This window comes from Dermacentor andersoni, chromosome 8, assembly GCF_023375885.2.
Source record: "Dermacentor andersoni chromosome 8, qqDerAnde1_hic_scaffold, whole genome shotgun sequence".
NCBI classification, from domain to species: Eukaryota; Metazoa; Arthropoda; class Arachnida; order Ixodida; family Ixodidae; genus Dermacentor; species Dermacentor andersoni.
Window position 1 is genome coordinate 107907799 of NC_092821.1, and position 7276 is coordinate 107915074.

Here is a 7276-nt window from a genome sequence, read left to right on the forward strand (position 1 = left end):
GCTTCGACATATGCAGCAACTTGTATAAGAAGCTACCCCTCAATTTGACAATCATCATCGATTGTTCCTGCGCATTTCTTTCAAATGCAGTTATCGTTCTTTAAGAGCACCACGCAGTTTGCGGTATGTGTGTTTTTCATCGGCATACGCCTTTCAAGTCAGGTCGGGTCACTGGGTAGAACGTGATTCAATTGGGAGAGCATCGGCCTGCTGTGCTTAGGCAATAGGGTTCCAATCCAAGCGTTGGTGGTTTCTGAACCAACAGGGTGTGTGCCGCTCGTCAACAAAAAAAGATTTATCCGGTGCTCTCTCGTAACTTTCTTGGGTATTTATGCGTCCTACTAGAACCCTGGAAGTGTTAGCCAGCGCCACCACTCACAGACCTTGGCGGCGGACGTGGAAAGTCCTTTTTGCCGCAGGCGTCACTCCAGGGTTCTACTAGGACGCATAAATACCCAAGAAACTTTACAGGGAAACAGCGCCGCGGTAGCTCAATTGGTAGAGCATCGCACGCGAAATGCGAAGGTCGTGGGTTCGGTTCCCACCTGCGGCAAGTTGTTTTTTCATCCACTGTAATTTTCATTATTTCTCCGTTTCTTTATTTCATTTATTAGGCACAAGTAATTTCCCCTGTGTTGTCCTTGGTATCAGTGTTTGTTGGCTTCTTATGATATGACTATATATATATATATATATATATATATATATATATTTATATATATATATATATGTTGTGGCTGCTGGACACCTTCTCCAGAGCAGCATAGGCGACATCTCTTGTGATTTAACATTTCTTAATTCTTTAGAACATCCTACACTCAACTGGTCTCACGTTTTACTGTTCTTTCATATTGCAGGAGAAGATTCCCTTGCTCCAGTGCCTAGGTCAGAACCGCTGGTCATTGAAACGCAGGAAGTCCATGGTAAGGCGAAAAGTTAGATTTCCATTACATTGCAGAACACATGGTGGTGCGTAGTTTCTTGGTGCTAGACCCGCTACAACATATAAAAAGCAGCTACATGTATATTACATTTGCCTTAGCACTTATTGTACTACATGAATTTAGAATATGGAACTTCCAGATATCGCATGCGATGCATTGCAGTAAAACCAATATTTTCGCTATTCTACATAACTAAACCCACATGAGCTCCTGAGATCGTCTACGAAGGTCAAATGGCCCTACAGTTTATCGAATCTGTCTTTAATGGTGCATATTGATTGATATATATGGATATCATGAACGTCAGGAATTTCTGCGAAAAATCATGTTTGAAATGTGATGTCCCGAAAGCGCTTAGATTAACTGGTACTAATTAAGTTCGGATGTTCGCGTGCGCTATGTAGTATTAAGGCAACGCCAAATTTCAGCTAGATTTGTGCCAAATTACTTCATGCTGACGCAGGTTTCAAAAATACACGGTAGAATAAATAACCATACAAATGCTTTTCGAAGCAAATCATACAGCATGAACTCAACCACACATAACTGAAGGATTTCATATGCAGACCTAAACTGTCTTCAAGTTTTAGTTCGTTATTGAGCAGGATATTCGTTTAACTTGGCATCGAGAGTTATCTGCTGAAGAGAGAGGACGCATAGGAAATATTTGGGTTGGTGCTGCACTCACAAAGAGGACGACAAGGAGAACAAATACACTGCGCGTGCGCTAATGAATGAAGTCTTACCGCCGTATTCAGAAATGCATCTTGACTTGAAGCCCATGCTTGACTTGATATAAATGATGCCTGTTGCGAACGCGCCAAAGATACTCATTCCGTTTCTTTCAGTGCGTTCATGGCAGACGTCATTAAAATCAAGTCAAGCATGGGCTTCAAGTTAAGATGCATTTATTTATTTATTTATTTTTTATTTAACATACTGTTAGTCCCACTGGGACTGTTACAGGAGTGGATTTATCAGCAAGATACAGGAATACAGTGCAGTACAGTAATACGCCAGTTACACATCAAGCGGGCAATAATACAAACAGTATACAGTATAGTAATATGCCAGTTACGCACCGAGTGGGCAACAACACAAAATCAATACAGTCTGAACGTGATCATCAGGTCTGGATTGTTGTCAAGACTGACAAGGCAGCGAGCTCAGCGAACTTTTTCAAGGAATCCTGCGCAGTTATAGATTTATCTAGGCCGTTCCATTCTCTTATGGCTCGAGGGAAAAGGGAAAAGTAATATGTGTTGTTAGCACAAGAGTATTCATTAATCGTAAAGTCATGCTTGTGACGTGTTTCTCTAGAACGATTAAAACTAATGTAAGTAGCAGGATCCATGTTAAATGCGTTAAAAGAATACGGGGGTTAGACATTCCGAGTCTGCGCGCCTTGAGGTGAACTACGGTGCAAAGTGTATCCTCTGATTAACAGCACTGCAGCCGAAAAAGACAGCACAGCCTTTTTATCCCTTTTTAAAAAAATTGATGACCGGACCGTGAGAGTGGCACCTTTATATTTATAGTTACCGCTTCGAGTGTACAACTGGCAGGGCGCAATGCATTGGACAGAAAGAGATTCCTTGCGGAATATCCTTTCACAACGATAAAAGACACGCAAATTCTATCCAAAAGGTCCAGCTTTAAAGTGGTAGCCTAAAGCCAACCAATATAAGCACACGCGGGCACTCTTTAGAGACATTTACAATCATCGTTCCACTGTTTGGATTACAAGTACACTACCATCGAGAAGCGTGTGAGTGGTACCTGATTTGTAAATTCATAAATCCTTCTGTGTGCATCAATAAAAACAACGGCATGCTCAACTTTACCTCGGAATAACGTAATTTAAGCCTAGAAAAGGCGTAAGGGAGCAAAAAAAAAACAAAAAATAACAAACGAGGCAAATATGAAGAAACTTCACTGGAGTTAAGTATGCGCAAGCATATCTACAAAGTTCAACTGGCCCCTCCCCCCGTTAAATTTCAAGTTGGCCCCTCCCCCAATTTCATGTTGGCTGTCCCTCAAGTTTAGGTTGGCCCAAACCCAAATTTCAATTTGGCCCACTCCCAAACTTTAACTCCCCAAATTTAGGCTAGCCCGCCCCCAAATTTCATGTATACTTACCCCCAAATTTAGCCTGGCCCCTGCCAAGATTGAAAGTTCATCCACTCCATAAATAAAGTTGACTCACCCCAAATTTCAATCGGCCCACCCCTAAATTATAATTTGACCCACACCCACTTTCAGTTTGTCCACCCCTACTATGGGCTTCCCGACACATTTTCTATGCAGCCCTCTTATCCCTATCATCATCATCAGCAGCCTAGTTACGCCCACTGCAGGGCAAAGGCCTCTCCCATACTTCTCCAACTACCCCGGTCATGTACTAATTGTGGCCATGTTGTCCCTGCAAACGTCTTAATGTCATCCGCCCACCTAACTTTCTGCCGCCCCCTACTACGCTTCCCTTCCCTTGGAATCCAGTCCGTAACCCTTAATGACCATCGGTTATCTTCCCTCCTCATTACATGTCCGGCCCATGCCCATTTCTTTTTCTTGATTTCAACTAAGATGTCATTTACCCGCGTTTGTTCCCTCACCCAATCTGCTCTTTTCTTATCCCTTAACGTTACACCTATCATTCTTCTTTCCATAGCTCGTTGCGTCGTCCTCAATTTCAGCAGAACCCTTTTCGTAAGCCTCCAGGTTTCTGCCCCGTAGGTGAGTACTGGTAAGACACAGCTCTTATAAACTTTCCTCTTGAGGGATAGTGGCAAACCTGCTGTTCATGATTTGAGAATGCCTGCCAAGCGCACCCCAGCCCATTCTTATTCTTCTGGTTATTTCAGTCTCATGATCCGGATCCGTGGTCACTACTTGCCCTAAGTAGATGTATTCCCTTACCACTTCCAGTGCCTCGCTACCTATCGTAAACTGCTGTTCTCTCCCGAGACTGTTAAACATTACTTTAGTTTTCTGTAGATTAATTTTCAGACGCACCCTTCTGCTTTGCCTCTCCAGGTCAGTGAGCATGCATTGTAATTGGTCTCCTGAGTTACTAAGCAAGGCAATATCATCAGCGAATCGCAAGTTGCTAAGGTATTCTCCATCAACTTTTATCCCCGATTCTTCCCACTCCAGGTCTCTGAATACCTCCTGTAAGCATGCTGTGAATAGCATTGGAGATATTGTATCTCCCTGTCTGACGCCTTTCTTTTTTGGGATTTTGTTGCTTTCTTTGTGGAGGATTACGGTGGCTGTGGAACCGCTATAGATATCTTCCAGTATCTTTACATATGGCTCATCTACAGCCTGATTCCGTAGTGCCTTCATGACTGCTGAGGTTTCGACTGAATCAAATGCTTTGTCGTAATCAATGAAGGCTATATATAAGAGTTGGTTATATTCCGCATATTTCTCTATCACCTGATTGATAGTGTGAATATGGTCTATTGTTGAGTAGCCTTTACGGAATCCTGCCTGGTCCTTTGGTTGACAGAAGTCTAAGGTATTCCTGATTCTATTTGCAATTACCTTAGTAAATACTTTGTAGGCAACGGACAGTAAGCTGATCGGTCTATAATTTTTCAAGTCTTTGGCGTCCCCTTTCTTATGGATTAGGATTATGTTAGCGTTCTTCGAAGATTCCGGTACGTTCGAGGTCATGAAGCATTGTATATATATAGGGCGGCCAATCTTTCTAGGACAGTGTTCCCACCATCCTTAAACAAATCTGCTGTTACCTGATCCGCCCCAGCTGCCTTCCCCCTTTGCATAGCTCCCAAGGCGTACTTTACCTTTTCCGGTGTTACTTGTGGGATTTCAAGTTCCTCTAGACTATTCTCTCTCACCTTATCGTCGTGGGGGTTACTGGTACTGTATAAATCTCTATAAAACTCTTCAGCCACTTGAACTATCTCATCCATATTAGTAACGATATTGCCGGCTTTGTCTCTTAACGCACACATAGCAGCAGTTGTAGCAGCAGCAGTTGCATCCTCAAGCACGCAACTAAGCAAACTTCCTTGGTTTCACAGGCTAGCTGCATCGGCTGTCCCTTGGATAGCTGCGGTGACTGCCTGGCTGGTCATCCTTGCATCGTACACGCGCCTGCGCGGCGCTGACTACCCTGCTGATCTCGGCGCGCACTCCGCTGAAACCACCCCCAAGCTGCACTCTACGCAGTCCGGATTCCTGCCATAAAAGCCGTCCCGACGAGAGCATCACTGTTGTAGCAGCAGCAGTTGCATCCTCAAGCACGCAACTAAGCAAACTTCCTTGGTTTCACAGGCTAGCTGCATCGGCTGTCCCTTGGATAGCTGCGGTGACTGCCTGGCTGGTCATCCTTGCATCGTACACGCGCCTGCGCGGCGCTGACTACCCTGCTGATCTCGGCGCGCACTCCGCTGAAACCACCCCCAAGCTGCACTCTACGCAGTCCGGATTCCTGCCATAAAAGCCGTCCCGACGAGAGCATCACTGTTGTAGCAGCAGCAGTTGCATCCTCAAGCACGCAACTAAGCAAACTTCCTTGGTTTCACAGGCTAGCTGCATCGGCTGTCCCTTGGATAGCTGCGGTGACTGCCTGGCTGGTCATCCTTGCATCGTACACGCGCCTGCGCGGCGCTGACTACCCTGCTGATCTCGGCGCGCACTCCGCTGAAACCACCCCCAAGCTGCACTCTACGCAGTCCGGATTCCTGCCATAAAAGCCGTCCCGACGAGAGCATCACTGTTGTAGCAGCAGCAGTTGCATCCTCAAGCACGCAACTAAGCAAACTTCCTTGGTTTCACAGGTCGGTTGCTTTTATCACTCTCGATATTTTTTTTTAGAATTTTTAGAAAAGGAAAGTAGCTGACCTTGAGCAATACTCAAGATTAAATAACTTAGAAATAAAGGGGGTACCCTGTACCCAGGGAGAGGATTGTACCGCAATCCTGACTACCATCGCCGACAAAATCAACTGCCCAGTCTCAGCCGCAGATGTCGACACAGTTCATCGCGTACCAGCAAAGTCTGGCCAAAAGAATATAATCGTGCGGTTTTGCTCTCGATCAAAAAAAACTGAATTCATGAAGAAGGCGCGAAAGGCCCGACTGAATACCCGAAATATAGGGTTTTCAGGAGAGCACTCGCAGGCGATATTCATCAATGAGCATCTATCGCCAGACAATAAGCGTTTGTTCTCCAGGACGCTTGCCTTAAAGAAGGAAAAAGGTTGGCAGTTCATCTGGACAGAAAACTGTCAAATCAAAGTGCGGAAATCTCCCGATAGTCGGGTATTTCGCATCGCTTCTGATTCTGACCTATCTATCATTACCTAACTTTGCATAGGCCTCCCAACTTTCAATTTTTAAATTCTGTCCAATGGCTATGTACTTTTTACCTGAAGAACTTGAGGCTTATTTTTCATCGCACTGCCGTTCACTAATCCATTTCAATGCGCGAAGTCTGCAAAAAAACATGGATGGCATCACAAATTTTTTATCATCTACCCTTCATAATTTTTCTGTTATCTGCGTTAGTGAAACCTGGCTCTCCGCTTCCCACAATAACTTGTATTGCTTTCCTTCGTACTCAGCCGAATACTGCCACCGTGATAACAGTAATCATGATGGTGCTGCTATTTTTGTGTCCTCAGAGTTGCGTTTTCACAGGCGATCTGACTTGACACTCAACGTGGCGAACTGTGAATCTGTCTGGGTCGAATTTGATGATACATTCTTTTCACAAGATAAGAAAAACCTAATAGTTGGCTGCATCTATCGTTCACCCTCATCATCTGGAAGCGCGTTTTGCTTAGCCCTAGGTAATTTGCTACATAATTTAACATTCGAACAGAAAAATGTCATTATCATGGGCGATATTAATATTAACCTTTTAGATACATCCAATACACTACTTAATGACTACGTTAGCTGCCTCAATGGGTTCGGATATGAAAACCTAATTACCCTTCCGACTCGTTGTCCCACGGATAAACAGGGCACGCTTATCGACCACATAGTATCCAATCTTCTTACTAACCCTGACTGTGGCGTTGTCGAAGCTTCAATAACCGATCATTACCCAACATTCGTGCGCTTAACTTCTACTGCTCGCATTACCGATGCAAGCTTCACCAGAAAGAAGTTTAATTCGTCAATTTTTATTGAATTAATTGCCGCTTCAGACTGGTCCCCAGTAATGGTATGTGATAACCCTGAAACTGCCTATAATACATTCTCACAAATAATTTCTAAAGCTATTTCAGATTCCACGGTACTAATGAATTGTAAAAAAACGTTTTCAGCTCCTCGTAACCCATGGTTATCCA

The 7276-nt window shown here is 44.2% G+C and overlaps 1 non-coding gene across 1 annotated transcript; it reads left to right on the top strand.

The window, feature by feature from the left end:
• The first annotated feature begins 480 nt into the window (after positions 1–480).
• TRNAS-CGA (transfer RNA serine (anticodon CGA)) lies at positions 481–553 on the top strand. The gene has a single exon. It is a non-coding gene; the product is annotated as a tRNA-Ser (tRNA).
• The last annotated feature ends 6723 nt before the right edge of the window (positions 554–7276 follow it).